Here is a 17,412-nt window from a genome sequence, read left to right as displayed (position 1 = left end):
GTGGAACTAAGTAACATAATTAAAATTTACGTACAAAATAAACTCGGGTATGAATTTAAAAAAAAAAAAACTAACATAATCAAAATTTACTTACCTTCTTCATTTACCGTGTGCTACGAACACAATAACTATCTTTAAGAAATGAGATCGGAAAGAGTGGGTGATTGAGAACTTATTCAAAAATTCTCTCTCCACCACAAATTCTTTCACTCACTAATCCTTCTCTTCCTTGGAAAATTGTTGTGAAAAATGAAGGTTGAGAGCTCCCTATTTATAGGAAAATTTTGGGGAAAGAATGAAATTTATAAAAGTGTGGGGAGATGGGAGAAATTATAATTTTTAAAAATTAAAGTATGGGCAAGGGATGGGCAAGGTATGGGTTGAGTATGAGATCGGGATGGAGGTCATGTGGGAGTGCTTGCCACCATTCCCATTAAATAAATTTTTAATTAATCACTTACCTAATTAATTAATCAATTAGTTAATTAATTATTTTATTATTTTATTATTTTTCTTAATCATTATTATCATTGTTATTAATTTTGAACCATTTTTAGTATTTATTTATTTTATTATTTATTTTTGAATAAGAATTAAATTTATATTTTGAAAACTCATGGGGGCCCCACATGGTCTTGTGGGCCCCACACAACTTCGAGACCCGAATGGATCCTACATAACTCGAATAACTCTTATACGATTTTATGCATCCTACATAGCTTTGAGACTTGTGAAAACCTCCATACGGCTTCGGGACTCATGTGGGCCCCACACAGTCTTGTGGGCCCCGCATAGGATTCCTATATTATTATTATTATTTTTATCATATATTTCTACAAATTATATCAGTTAAAACATTATTTTATGTACTTATTTACGTATATAAACAATGTCTTGTGGCTCCGGGACTCATGTGGACCCCACATAGTCTTGTGGGCCCCACATATGATACCTATATTATTATCATCTTATTATGTATTTCTACAAATTATGTCTGTCAAAACACTATTTTATGTATATATACTTATTTACGTGTACAAATAGTGTCTATCCTGTTTATCCTATGAAATTCCATTTTGACCAGGCCGACCTCCAAGGAGCGACTGAGCCGCAATGGTCTCTGAGCACTCGCTAAGACAAGGTCTTTCTTAGGCATCAAACATGGAATCAAGGATCCTACAGAAAACACTTCTGTATTGATATTAACTTAATGACTATTTTTATTATTTTATTATTATTGTACTTTAATCATATATATATATTTGGGTCATCACAACGCAAGCATAGATTGTCACGAGAAGGAGGTGGTATTCAGGCCTCTAGGGGAGTAAGAGTTTAAATTTGAAGGGTCATGTGTGTGCTTTGCACCATGGATCCTTTTAGCGATTTAGGCAAGGAGATTACTTCTGGAGGGTTGCCAAGGGTACTTAGCATATGTGAAAGAAGCACCAAAGGAGGGACTGAAGCTGCAGGATATTCTAGTGACATGGGAGTTCCTGGATGCTTTTTCCAAAAACTTACTAGGGTTACCTCCTGATCGTGAGGTGGAATTCGCCATTGAGTTGACTCCAGGGACGGCTCCAATCTCTAAGGCTCCATATCGAATGGCTCCAACTGAACTGAAAGAACTAAAAGAGCAACTACAGGAACTTCTGGATAGTGGCTTCATCAGACCGAGTGTGTCACCCTAGGGAGCGCCGGTGTTGTTCGTAAATTTCATCCTTGCATAATCATCAAGAATATTTAAATGAGCTCAGCTCCATCCCTATAGAGAGAACGTAAAAGACTCAAATGCATCACTTCACTCTTTTGAAATATTGAGGCTCTTCTAAAAACTTGGAACATTATATACAATTCTTAAAGCTCAATGAACAAATATGGATTGTTCTCGGTTATGGACATTATTGTAACCTTAATATACATTATTTGATGCATCTATGGTCTATAGGGACAACTATACTGATCAAGTGACATGCAATTGATAAATATTTAGTATAGTTGATTTTAAAGATTTAGATTGATGGCTTATACTACTATGCATAATGAAACAATTCTCAATATAGTATAAGTAGTTTATTGTATCTAAGCTAGAATTCAAATCGATAGGGGGAGCATCTAAAATTAAAAAGTCTATCATATTATGCTCAAAAACTTTTTTAGCTTAGATTTGTTATTGAATCAAGTGTGGCATGTGCTTGAATGAAATGTTTTATTGAAAATCATAATTTGAAACATGTTGATTTGCCACAGTCGTTTGATTTGCATATGATCTTGCATGTGATTGATAAATTTTTAGGATCTATATGGTTGTCCTTTCAGGTTATATTTTAGTATATGCTTAAATGATAAACCAAAATATTGTTGTTTGCTTGTTTTAAATTAAAGTTTCTTTTTCAGCAAGCACCCCCAGTACTTTTTGCAAATATCAAGGGGGAATATTTTTTTTATGCTTTATGGCAAGGACTTTTTTCAAAACTAAACTCTTCATATCTTGCCTTATTATTACATACATATATTTTTTTTTTTAAATTGCACAGCTGGTTCGATAACTACACATGAAAATGCATACAAACTAGTTAGACTATTTTATGCTCAAACCTTTTACTTGTTATCATATGTAGTATGTTTTAAAATCAAATCTTTTACGGGTCTTATGATATGACTTAAATTGTTGTGGTTTGTGGATAATTCTGGTTTAATCATGTTTGTTATGTCATTTTAAATTTGAAGGACCAGTTATATTATTTGTGTGCTTAATTGCTATATTTTTCAAAAACCAGTTATATTTTACAAGCCGTTTTTGTTGTTGCCAAAAAAGGGAGAAGAGGCAAAATTGTGTATATTTTAAAATTGGGTATATTTTTTAGATATATTTGAACTTTTAAATCTTTAAAAGTTCTCAATAGTGCGTATTGTTAATGGGAGCCTTTCAAGGCTGTACCCACTTTTGCATGGTGTATTTGTCATCATGAAAAAAGGGGAGAATGTTGACCTTAATGGTCATACCCGGTTTTGATTATGACAAATGCTCAGGTATTTAATTTTTATCAAGTTTATGTGTAGGTTCATATTTGCAAGATTACTTGATGGCATGAGAAAACCTAAAGTCTAAAGAACCAGAAGATTTATTCTTGTTGTAATTTATTTTATGCTCATTCGAGTCTATAATAGTAATATAGGAAAAGGTCTATAATAATCACTACATATCATGCACATAGATGCAATAACCTCAAAAGACCTTTGAAAGACCTTAGGTCCTTGCACATACACATAAGTTGTCCCCAAAAACACATATATTATCAAGGAAATTAATTGAAATAAAACTGGACTTATAGGGAAAAATCAATGAGGCTTCGGGCGACCAAATAGTCATGTTCAAAACACTTTGGGCGACTGAACCATTGACCATTCAAAGTGTTGACTTGGTTTCGGGTGACCGAACCAAAAGGAACGTAGCATCCTCGATCAACCGAACCACAATTCTGACTTTTTTCACCAATTCGACAGCTCGAACTTCACATTCAAAAATGTCTCGGGCTACCGAACACATGAGTTCGATAAACCGAACTCTGGACCAGGCGACCGAACCTTGGACAAAATAGAAATCGCCTTCAGTCAGCAAACCGAACCCATATTCAAGCACCCGAACTTCAAAAATCAACTTTTTCTATTGTGTGTGTTTGGGCGACCAAACCATGGGTCAGGTGCCTGAAACTCTTGGATTGTTTTAATTTTTACCATGGCTATTTTAAGTTAAATGGGGTTAATTTTCTTAAATGGTTTCAAATTTAAAATGCCTTACATATCCCCAACAATTATAATTTTAACCTATTCTATATATAAGGGTTCATTTGCTTGGATTAGGATGTGATTAGCCATTTGATTAGCAAAAAACTCTCTAAAAATTTCAAAATCTTATTTTCTCACACAAAGTCCATACACTCATATACTCCCATTCTTTTAAGATATCTAGCATTGTGAGTGTTTTATTCATTATTCTATATTGCTAGAAACCCTCATTTGTGTAGTGTTCACTTGATTTTTGGATTGAGTGTTTAGCTTGATTTTTCCCCTTTATTTTATTTAATAAATCTTTGGTTGGGAAAAAACTTATAGCTTTGTGGGTCTTTGCATTACTATTGCAAGACTCATCAGATTTGAATATCTTCTTGTGCTTTGATATTGAGAAAACTATTTTTGAGATATTCTAAATTTCTATTGGTTTGAATCTTTGAAACCCTTAACTGAGATTGAGATTTTCATATTTACATAGTTTCAAAGATTAACTTGTTGATACACTCTTGTGTTTAAATTGAGATAGTCATTACTTTGAGTGTTGATTGCACATATATACCATTGAGCTTATTGTTTTTACATTATTGGTGTGCATTGATTATACCATGTTGAATTGTTGTACAAATCTGCTTGTGTTAGAAGCACTTTTCATTGTACGAAAAAGTTTATCTGATTGTATTCTAGGTGTGGCCTAAGGAGGTTTGATCTAGTCTGTAAGGATCAGGTTGGGGCCAACCCTATGAATTTGACCTAGGGCCTTCTCCACCCAACAAGGAGAGTTTGTAAAAGTTGAGGTCAGCCTATGAATTTGACCTAGTTGTAATCGATGCCGCTCCACCCATTAAGTGGGCAATAGGGATAATTCTCGAGCTTGCGAGCTGAGCTAGGGACGTAGGCAGTATTAGCTGAATCTCGATAACATATCGTGTGTGCACTTTATATTTCTGCATTTTATATTTATTGCACATGTATATTATTCTCAATTGTCTGTAAATGTTGTGCATGATTTAATTTTTGCACATTATATTTATCTGCGCATTTGGATTTGTATAAACAAACACTAGGTTGTGTATATACTACTACTGAATAGTTTAACCTAGGAGATAAATTTTAAAATTTCCAATTCACCCACCCCCTCTTGGGAATACACCAATTCCAACAACTCGTTACAACGTATTAAAAACCTGTTTGACCAATTGCAAGATACTCAGGTTTTCTCTAAGATCGATATGCGATTCGGGTACCACCAGTTGAAGGTGAACTCATAGGATGTATTGAAGACAACCTTTCGAATCTGGTATGGCCATTATGAATTTTTGGTTATGCTGTTTAGTTTGACGAATGCACCTATAGCATTCATGGATCTGATGAATAGGGTGTTCCACGTGTACTTAGATCTGTTCGTGGTGGTATTCATTGATGACATCCTGATTTATTCAAGGAGTCATGCAGAGTATGAAGCTCATATAAGGCTGGTACTTCAGGTACTCAGAGAGAAAAGATTGTTTTCTAAATTCAAGAAATGTGAATTATGGCTAGAACAAGTTACATTTCTAGGACATGTAGTGTCCAAGGAAGGAATATCAGTAGACCCAGGCAAAGTGGGGGTAGTAGTAAACTGGATAAGACTGAAGAACATATATGAGATCAGAAGTTTCTTGGGTCTGGCAGGGTATTATTGTCGATTCATCGAGGGTTTTTCTAGGCTGTCAGGTCCTTTGACACAGCTTACAAGGAAGAACAACAAGTTTGACTAGACTAGTGAGTGTGAACAGAGCTTCCAGGAGTTGAAATCACGTCTAGTCATAGCCCCAATGTTGACCATTCCATCAGGGGATGGTGGTTACGTGATTTATAATGACGTGTCCCAGAAAGGGCTCAGGTGTATTTTGATGCAACAGGGAAAAGTTATTGCCTATGCTTCTCGCCAACTCAAGGAGTATGAGAAGAACTACCCTACGCATGACTTAGAGCTGGCAGCAGTGGTATTTGCACTAAAAATATGGCGGCATTACTTATACGGTGAAAAGTGCAAGATCTTTTCTTATCATAAGAGTCTTAAATACTTCTTCGCCCAAAAGGAGTTGAATATGGGGCAATGCAGGTGGCTTGAATTGATTAAATAATATGACTGTTCTATTAGTTACCATCCTGAGAAAGCTAATGTGGTAGCCAATGCATTGAGTCAGAAGTCAGTACCTACATCAGTTTGAGCAGTTGGGATTCAACATGAGATTAGGATGGACCTAGAAAGGTTGAGGGTAGAGTTGGTAGGAGGAAATCATTAGGCATTCATTGCTAGCTTGGTAGTGCAACCAACCTTACAAGATAGGATCAGATCAGCTCAGATGAAAGATGTAGAGTTGGCAAAGATTGTGAGTGGAATACAGGATGGGATAAATGCATATTTTAATGTCTCTAATGACGTGGTGTTGAGATTTCACACTCGGATCTATGTGCCGAATGATGATGAGATCAAACGAACCATCTTCGAAGAGGCACTTCACTCTTTATATAAGGTACATTGAGGAAGCACAAAGATGTACAGGGATCTACGAGGTTCTTTTTGGTGGTCTAATATGAAAAGAGAGATTGCCCATTTCGTAGAGCAGTGCCTAATGTGTTAGCAGGTGAAGGTCGAGCATCAGAGGCCAGTAGGACCACTACAGCCACTTGACCTCCCCAAGTGGAAGTGGGAGCATATCTCGATGGACTTTGTGTTGGGATTGCCTTCGGCGGTGCATGGGTAGAGCACTATCTGGGTTATAGCGGATCAGTTGACGAAGACTGCGCACTTCGTTCCGGTCAAGGTTAGTTATTCCATGGATAAGCTGGTAAAACTTTATGTGCAGGAGATAGTACAACTTCATGACGTCTCGATTTCTATAATTTCAGATCGAGATCCACGATTCACCTCTCATTTCTGGAAGAGTTTACAGGATGCATTAGGATCTCAACTCACCTTCAATACCGCGTTTCACCCACATACGGATGGAAATACTGACAAGAACATTCAAATTTTGGAGGATATGTTGCAGGTATGTGTACTGGATTTTGGTGGTAGCTGAATAGGTATCTGCCATTAGTTGAGTTTGTGTATAATAACAGCTATCAGGCCAATATTGAGATGACCCCATATGAGGCCTTGTATGGTCATTGGTGTCGATCTCCGTTGTACTAGGACGAGGTAGGCGAACGGCAGGTGTTGGGACCGGAATTAGTTTAGCAGACCTTTACGAAGATCAAACTTATCAGGGAGAGGATAAAGGCACCACAAAGTCAGCAGAAGAGTTATGCAGATACTCGCTAATGGGTGCTAGAGTTCGAGATCGGGGATATGGTATTCTTGAGGATTGCTCTGATGAAGGGAGTGAAGAGGTTCAGAAAAAAAAAAAAAAAAAGGCAAGCTAAGTCCTCGGTGTAACGCCCCGACCCTCTAGGTGAGCTTAGAGTGTTACTAATCCATTCATTTACCTGATAATCCACATACTAATATCATGTACGCAGCGGAAAACATAAATATAATCTCCACAAATATAATACCAGAGTTTACTATTCCTATCTATAATCCAAATTAACTATTCATCACCTATAATTACATATATACATGTCTCCAAAACATAACCCCTAAATATCAGTATACTCAACCATCCATATCTCAAAAAACTTAAAACATAAAACATAAAATGTAAATTTATACATCTCAAAATTAACATAAAAATATACCCTTTTCTCTTTCTATTTCCCAAAAAAAATGTTATAAAACCTCGAGCTCTCTAACTTCGATCTCGAGAAAATCCTGAAAAAGATAAATTCATATTCAGGTGAGACACATCTTAGTAAGAGAAGAAACAACATATTAAAACAGTGTGTGACTAACATGAGTTTATATAACAACATAATATTTAACATTTGAAAATCGTTAACATAATTTCTGAAATCATTCTCTAATCCTAACAAAACACATGCAAAAGATTTAACCCACGAGATTATCCAAGGATAAGGGTGATTACCCGCCCATACAAGTAGCACCCCTCTACTCTGATACATTTGAAAACCTGAAGGTCACAACTGAAGCATATCAAGGCACTTACCTTACTCAGTAAGACCTCAATTATTAGATTGATCTCGTACTCATACAATTCAAACAAAGGTTGTCAGTGAAGGCCCCAAGGATAGGGAAATCTACCCACCCATATAAGTAGGTTCCCTCTGCCTTAGTACGTTATGCAGTTATTGCCACATCTAAAGCTATTAGTGCACTCACCTTTCTCAGCAAGCCCTCAGGAGAAGAGTATGTCTCACCCAATCGTAACATGTTCTATGTACATAGGTACTTCTAATATCATAATACATTATTCTTTATGTCATTATTCATTCATACACACCTCTTCATGTTCATAACTTAATCATTACATTGCATTTCACTTTACGTAATCTTCATCATTACATCGTTCGCATTCGTCATTTCATTCCATTGTCATTTCATAACGTTTTCATTTCATTCCTTTGTACTACAGCTGGTCTTTAGCCATCATCAATTAGTCTACAACTCCTTTTAACTGTCATCAGTTAGTCTATACAGAAGTGTGCTAGATCTGCTAACATGGTTGTCTTTCAGCAGTCTTCATTTATATGATTGCATTTAACATACACAAGCAACATAGTCCATTTCATATTTTATTCTCAATGCTTTACTTACTTAGTCTGCATCTCATACATTTAACATATATTTGCACAGAATCTCATGCTACACAATTTAATAAGAAAATTCTTATACATTTCTCGTAAAATAAGTCAACCCACAGTTAACATTTATATGCTGAAAATACATTTCATTTCTTACATAATTCCTCATAAATTGCTTTTCACTTTCATCCGTTTACTATCATATATACATAATTATATAAGTAATCCTAGGCTCAGAAAACACAGTTTTACATGGCTGGCATTTTATATTTACACCAAAACATACATATAATGTGACATGATTTATTACCTTTAATTTCATAAAACATGATTTAATATATAATTTCCCTTTACTTGGTTCCTTGAACTACACCAACAGGGACCCCGAAAAGATACCTGCGGCACTCACCCAGATCTTGAAATAAAAATCTCAGTTCCATTAAATTAACCCTAAATAAAATATTATTTTAGTATTTTCTAGGCCCTTAAATACCAAATAAACAGTTATACCCTCAAATATAACCAATTTGCCAAATTTCCCAAATCCTACTCTCACTTTGGAGTGGGGCCCAGAAAACCCCAATTGAAATTTTACTCATGTTAAAATAACGACGATCATGACTAGGACCCCGTGGTGGTGCCTGATCGTCGATTTAATACCAGATTTAACAAGAAATTGAGAAATTAGGGGAAGGTTACCTTACCCTAAGAATGATACTTACGCTGCTCCCACAACAATTCCTCTCCAGTAGAAATGTCGGTGGCGGGGTTAGGAATCCTATGGTACCTTTCGTTTCCCAATCGGTCGAATATCCGTTGAGAAATAAGGGGAGAAAGAGAGAGAGAGAGGAGACAGAGGAGTGGACGACTGAGAGAGACAGAAAGAGGTGCAGGAGACGAAGAGAAAAGAATTCAATCTGAATTAAAATTCTGGCTTCTAAAGAAGCTTAAGTAAACTATATATATATATATATATATATATATTACAATAACTTACCTATATATATATACTTATTACTTTAACCATATATATACCCTAACCTTATATATATACATATACCCATCATATTATTTATTCATATTATTTACTTATTAATTCAATTAAATAACGTTTAAATAATTTATTAATTCAATTAAATAATTAATTAATTAATAATTAATCTAATTTCATTTTTTTATACCATTTCTTTTTACTTGTTTATTTAATACATTAATTTAATAATGTTTAACTAATTAATTGATTAATAATTTTAATTAATTAATTTTTTTTAATTTTTTTTTCCCGAGTTATTACACTCGGTACATTGGGCCGTTTGAGATCCTGGAAAGGATTGGTCCAGTCGCTTATCGAGTAGCGTTACCACCAGCATTGTCTAGAGTTCATAATGTCTTCCATGTATCAGTGTTGAGGAAGTACGTGTCAGATCCTACGCACGTCATCAGCTATGAACCATTAGAGATCGGGGATGTGTTGACTTACGAGGAGGTACCAGTTCAGATTCTGGATCAGAAGCTACAGAAGCTGCGTACGATGGAAATACCGTTAGTAAAGGTACTATGGCAAAATTATGCGGTCAAGGAGGCTTTTTGGGAGATAGAGACAGAAATATGCCAGAAGTACCCACAACTTTTCAGTGATGAACAGTGCTAGACAGATCGGTACGATTGAATAGGTATATATTAGTTTTATATGTAGGTAAGGTAAGGTAGGTATGTTTAGCTCGTTAGTTGTTATAAGTTTATGCATGGATGGTCTTTGGGAGAATTATGTATGGAATTGTAAATTTCTAAGACACTATGTGTAACCATGGTATTCCTCCACCATAAGTGAGGGCAAGTAATAAATTTGGGACTAGGATGCTATGTGGGTGGCTGCCGACACTTCCTAGGGGCGGAACAATAATAGTTCAGATGATGAGATAGAAAACAGTTAGCAAATTTCGAGGACGAAATTTTTATAAGGAGAGGAGATTGTAGAAACTCAAACCCAGAAAATAAGGAAAATAAATAAGAAAGGAAAATTTCAAAAGTGGAACAGCAGGCTTCTTCGACGAGGTCCATGTTCTCATCGACGAAGGCCCTTAGGAGGTTCGTTGCCGAAATTCAAAGCCTCGTCGATGAAGAGATCTAGAATGACTGGAAAATATCAGGCTATGGTTCCTCGACGAAGGAAAAGGTTCGTCAATGAACAGCCTTCTGTGGTTCGTCGACAAAGACACCACTTTGAGGACGAATTTGACCGGGTCAAGAATCTATAAATAGGATTTTTGTTTGCTCCTTCATTAAGAAAGTTAAAACACTCTCTCTCTCTCTAGAACCACGAACCATACTCCCTCTCTCTTTGGTTTCTTCGTCGTTCGTCGCTCGAATCGACGATCAGAAATTACCACGAGGATTAGGGAGCAAAAATCTACAATCCTAATAGAGTAGATTCTTGATATCGGAAAAAAACTAGGGTTCGGTTTTCGAGCGTTTCAGATTATTTTTCAAAAATAGGTAAGGGGATTACGTTAAGTCAGCTGTTTAATGAAATTAAATTGTTTGAAATGTTTATGGAGTAAGTATATTTATGTTTTCAGTTAAAGTTTCTAAAACCAACCATTCAAAGGATCAATTTTCAAACTTAAGATATATGTTATGGTACTTTCGGTAAAACGAACGATGGAAAGCTCGGTTTTATGTTTTAAACTATATATACTATGTTTTCTTAATTGCCTACGAGTTATATTCAGAGTACAGGAAATTGTGTGGCAGGTAAATGATATGTATATACTATTTCATAACCAAAATAATGAATGTTTGTGAAATATTGGAACTATTTATGAAAACGCAGGGAGATTTATATGAGGGTCACGAGGGTCGAGTTTTATATGTATGATGGTCACGAGGGCTGAGTTTTGTACTATGTTACGTTTTATATGAAATGAATATGAAATATGGTTTTATTACTTAAATTGCACGATATGTTTTAGAAACCCTAACGGACCATTATGTTATGAGCATGGTACCGTTACTAGGAATTATGCATGTGACCATGTGCACCCACACTGTACTGTGAGAGTGTTGTGGGTGGTCTATGCCGATTAGCCCCAGTAAACGGTGTACCATACCTGGAAGCCCGGACTTTTAGGATATGGTAGGGCAATCGGGTCTCTAAGAACTTGAACCGTGATATAGGGAATTAATTAATTAAGAGAATAGTAAATTGGTAATTAAGCAAGCTTCGTCGATGAAGCCAGAGTTCGTCGACGAAGTCTTTATAGTTCTTAAAGACGAAGTGCAAAGTCTCGTCGATGAGGAGTGGCCATGTCAAAGGGTTATAAATAGATATTTTCATTACTTCTTAGCTAAGAAAACTCAAATTCTCTCTCTATCTCTCTAAAAACTCAACTTACTTTCTATCTCTCTAGATTTCTTCGTCATATGTAGTGGGAATCATAGATCCAATGTTACCACGAGGATCAAGGAAGGATTCTCTACAAGTTCTATAGATTGGATTTCGGGCATTCTCGGGTTTTGGCCCAAAATAAAGGTAAGACTCGGTTTTCAAATGTGATTCAGTAGTCTTGTAGGTAACAGAGTTGTGAGCAAGTTTTGAACTATGGATTGTAGGTTTTGGAACTCGGTTCATGGTTTAGGGGCCTTGGAGTTCGGGATTTGTCATTCGGGAAAAGGTAAGGGGATTCAGTTTATGTCAGTAACTTTTGAAATCGGACTTGGTAGAACTGTGGTTCACGGTCCTGTGTGCGTTTTGGTTACTTATTTGAAGAAATCTAACAAGTAAAATTGGGGATTTTTCATGTAGCAGTTTTTTTGGAAAAGGGGGTGCTGGGCTGTATTCCCTAGTTTTGTTGGAAAACCTTTGGTATACTATGTTATGTATTGTGTTAAGGATGGTCGTGCCTTGACTTTATTAAACTGTATCATGATTTATAGATTACCAAATGGGTGTGGTTTGTTTGGTTATATGAGCATGCATGGTTGTGTTTTGATGAAATGCAATAGGAACTGGGTTCCAAGTTATTCCAAGTGCTGAAAAAGTGTTTGGCTCTATATCTGAGGCCGTGCGTTTATCACTACCACGTTGGCAAGAGTGTCCGGCTCTATATTCGAGGGAGTGAGCCTTACCGACTGATCACCGAAGGGTGTGGGTCCACCAGTTTGTACCGGTACGATGCCATGCGAGCCTGGGGCTCGCCATGTGTCGAGGACACCGTGTATCACGGGCAGGCTACGGGTCAATGTCGAGTATCGTGGGTCGACTTCGGGGTGAAGGGTGTGATGACATCGGGTTACTTGATCATGTGTGTATGCGTGTATGCACTGTTTTGAAACTGTTTGTGGAAGTACTAGAAATTGCATTTAACTATGTATGTTTTGCTGTCATGGTAACACTCAAATGTCACACAACGATATAACTTATATCTGCCCTTACTGAGAGGTGTCTCACCCCTACTGTACGTACATATTTTTCAGGTCCTTCAAGTAACCGGAACTAGCGTCCTGGTATTAGGAGAATAGTGGTCAGTGTACTGCGAGAGGTACTTGGCTAAGTACTAGGACTGTATCGGGTTGACTTTTATGGTTATGGTTGTCACTCGGATTGTGTTGTACTTTTGTGAAGTTTGACTCCTTTGTATAGACTCTAGTATGGTACAGATTGTGTATAGAAAGACTTATCTTCCACTGTGTTTCTATTGTGTATGTGAATGTGTATAGGGTGTTTGGGAATCCCTCGGGGTTGGACCCTCATTTGTTGTACTATATCTTGATTTTGGTGAGACGGGGACAGGTTAGGTTACTTTTTCACCCTCGGGTCCAATTATTGGATTCGGGGCATGACAGCTTGGTATCAGAGCTAATGAGGTTGTTAGGTCTTGTAGACTTGTTAGGCATAACTATGTGTACATACCAAAGTATAGGATGTTGGAAATGGGTGGAGTAGGTCGAGGGTTGTTTTTTTGCTAGACGAGGACTCATTGGCGTTGTTCTGTGTTTTTCCTAGAATGACGATTTCAGTAAAATCATGGCAAACCATTGATGATATTCGTGTCAATATGATAGGACAGATCTAGATTGTGAGGTGCTAGTTAACATGATTAATTGTAGATAATTGTGTTAACTATACGTGTTATAGGAATATTAATAGGTTCCTATCGTTTTTCAGAATGGAGCCTAAGGATAATAACTTGGAACGTGGCTCTGAGGAGACGGCGAGTGATGAGTCTCCTTCTGTGCATCAAGGATTGATAAGGCAGGTCCTGCGGGAGATTAGGCAGAGTGTCAGGAGACACGAACGCTCTCCTACGTCTGCAGAGTGCACCATTGAGAGGTTCACACACATGCATCCTCTGACGTTCTCTGGAGGACATGACCCAATGATAGCAGAGGACTTGGTCGAGAAAACTGAGAGGATTTTGGAGGCCTTACACTGCACGAATAGGCAAAGACTCCTCTATGCTACCTTCTAGCTATCTAGGGAGGCAGGGCGATGGTGGACTACGGTTAGTCTACTGGAGAAGTAAAGAGCCGGTCCGGTGGAGATGACGTGGAGCCGTTTCAAGGAAGTGTTCTTCGACAGATACTTCCCGGCTTCCACACTTGATGTTAAGGCGGATGAGTTTTCAGCATTGACTCAAGGGAGTATGACGGTGCAGGGGTATACTGCTTGGTATATAGAGCTATCCCGATGTGTGTTATGTTTGATCTCGAATGAGTACAAGAAGACTCAGAGGTTCGAGAAGGGCTTGAGGAAGGACATCCGCAGATTAGTGGGTATGCTTCAAATCCGTGAGTTTTCTGTTTTGGTGGATAAAGCCACTGTGATTGAGACAGGTATTCAAGAGGACAAGGTGGATCAGGAGCCGAAGAAAAGGCCAGTACCTTCTGGTTTTCAGTCTGGATCCCGTTAGGGATCGTGGAAGAAGAGGAATAGGGGCTCAAGTTATCGATAGAATATCGAGCATCAGAGTTCTCAGATGAGCCAAGTGGGTGATCATTGTACTAGGTGCCACAGATAGCATAGCAGTGAGTGCCAATCGTTTGGGGGTAACTGCTACAACTGTGGTCAGTCAGGTCACATGGCTCAGGATTATCACGCACCAAAGAGGGGTACACCTTCTTCGAGTCAGAATCGGGGGAGTAATCAGGTATCCCGGGGAACCCACCAGACGAATACAGCTCTAGCGAGGGTGTACTCGCTTATTCCAGTGGATGCTGAGCATGCAGGGAATGTGGTGATAGGTACTATGATATTGCTTTTAAATAGAGCTATGGTTTTATTTGATTCGGGTGCGACCCACTCCTTTATATCTGTTAATTTTGTGAAACTGTATGGAGTGGAGACCCAAGTCATGGATGAAGTATTATTTGTAGCCACACCATCTGGGAGTGTATCATTCTATAGGAGGATGTTGGAAGACTGCCCAGTGGTAATTCATGGGAAGCTGCTACCAAAAAACCTTGTAGTATACGACATGTCAGGGTTTGATGTTATATTGGGAATGGATTGGTTATTCTCCAGATATGTTGTGATCTACTGTCGTAGGAAGGTGGTAGTGTTCATACCTCCTGGGGAGCAGGAGTACGAGTTTGTGGGATCATGTGTGCGTTTAATGCCATAGATTCTATCAGCATTGCAGGAGAGAAGGTTACTCTTGGATGGATGTTAAGAGTACCTAGCTTGTGTGAAGGAACCACCACGGGATGAGTTGAGACTCGAAGACATTCGGGTAGTTAGTGAGTTCCTATATGTGTTTTCAGATGATTTACCCGGTTTACCTCTGAATCGTGAGGGGAAGTTCGGGATAGAATTGCTGCCTGGCAAGGCACCGATCTCTAAAGTTCCGTATCAGATGGCTCCAGCAGAACTTCGAGAGTTGAAGGAGTAGTTGCAGGAATTACTGAATAGGGGTTTTATTCGACCTAGTGTTTCGCCCTGGGGAGCTCTAGTGCTATTTGTGAAGAAGAAGGACGGGTCGATGTGTATGTGCATTGATTATCGTGGGATTAACAAGATAACTGTGAAGAATCGCTACCCGTTACCTTGTATTGATGATCTTTTTAACTAGATGCAGGGTACGCAGGTCTTTTCGAAGATTGACCAACGGTCAGGATATCATCAGGTGAGGGTCAGATCTAAGGATCTAGCGAAGACTACTTTCCGTACCAGATACGGCCACTACGAGTTTCTAGTCATGCCATTTAGGTTGACGAATGCTTCGACAATGTTCATGGATCTTATGAACAAGGTTTTCCATGAGTACCTAGATCGGTTTGTGGTGGTGTTTATTGATGATATTCTGGTATACTCGAGGAGTACGGAAGAGCATAAGAACCATCAGAGGTTAGTGTTATAGATTCTGCAAAAGAAGAAGTTGTATGCTGAACTAAAGAAGTGTGAATTCTAGTTGAATCAGGTGGCATTCTTAGGCTATGTAGTAACTGGTGATGGTATATCAGTTAATCCTAGCAACATCGAAGTTGTGGTCGACTGGGTGAGGTCGAAGAGTGTGCAGGAGGTTCGGAGTTTTCTCGGATTGGCAGGTTATTATCGTGGGTTCGTAGAAGGGTTTTCTAAGTTGTCTGGGCCTCTGACTCGATTGACTAGGAAGGGTATAAAGTTTGAATGAACCAGTGATTACGAACAGTGTTTTCAGGAGTTGAAGCATCGGCTGGTTACTGCTCCAATGTTAACCATTCCTTCTGGGGATGGTGGTTTTGTGATTTATAGCGACACATCTTTGAAAGGTTTGGGTTGCGTGCTTATGTAGCAAGGTAGGGTAATAGCTTATGCTTCTCGGCAACTAAAGAATAATGAGAAGAATTACCCTACGCATGATTTGGAGTTGGTCATTGTTGTATATGCACTGAAGATCTGTCAACACTATTTGTATAGTGTGCAATGTGAGATTTTCACAGATCACAAAAGCCTCAAGTACTTTTTCACGTAGAAGGAATTGAATATAAGGTAGAGACGGTGGCTTGAGTTGATTAAGGACTACAATTGCACCATCAGTTATCACCCGAGAAAAGCTAATGTGGTAGACGACGCGTTGAGTCGGAAGTCAGATCACGTGGCAATATCTGCAGTTGTAGCTCAGTGTCATATCAGACAGGATCTGGAGAGCTCAGGTTTAGAGTTGGTGCATGGTGATCATCAAGCTTTCCTTGCTAGTTTGGTGGTCCAACCAACTTTGTTTAAGCGTATAAAGGTCGCGCAGGCTAATGATTCGGAATTGGCAGAGGTTATGGAAAAGGTACAACAGGGATTGGTTATAGAATTCAACATCTCTGAGGGAGGTTTGTTGAGGTTTGTGACCAAGCTATGTGTTCTGAACAACGATGAGATCAGAAGGACGATTCTGGAGGAAGCACATCGCTCTATGTATGCGATACATCCAGGTAGTACAAAGATGTATTGGGACTTGAGCGAGACCTTTTGGTGGAGTGGTATGAAGAGGAAGATTGCTCAGTTCGTCGAGTAGTGTCTGACGTGTCAACAGGTGAAAGCTGAACATCAGAAGTTGGCAGGGCCGTTACAGCCCTTAGCTATTTCAGTGTGGGAATGGGAGCATATTTCCACGGACTTTGTAACTGGATTGTCGCCAGCAATTCACGGGTAGAATGCTATTAGGGTGATCGTGGACAAGTTAATGAAATTTGCTCACTTCTTACCGATAAAGGTTAGCTACCCTTTAAATAGGCTAGTAGACATGTATGTGCATGAGATAGTTAGAATACACGGGGTACCAGTGTCCAATGTATCAGATTGAGACCTGTGATTTACTTCTTGATTTTGGACGAGCTTGCAGGAAGCATTGGGGACGAAGATTACTTTCAGTACAGCGTTCCACCCCCAGACTGATGGATAGTTAGAAAGGACGATACAGATCTTGGAGGATATGTTGCAGGCTTGTGTGTTAGATT

Source organism: Malania oleifera, chromosome 9 (assembly GCF_029873635.1).
Source record: "Malania oleifera isolate guangnan ecotype guangnan chromosome 9, ASM2987363v1, whole genome shotgun sequence".
NCBI lineage: Eukaryota > Viridiplantae > Streptophyta > Magnoliopsida > Santalales > Ximeniaceae > Malania > Malania oleifera.
This window is presented reverse-complemented; position numbering follows the sequence as displayed.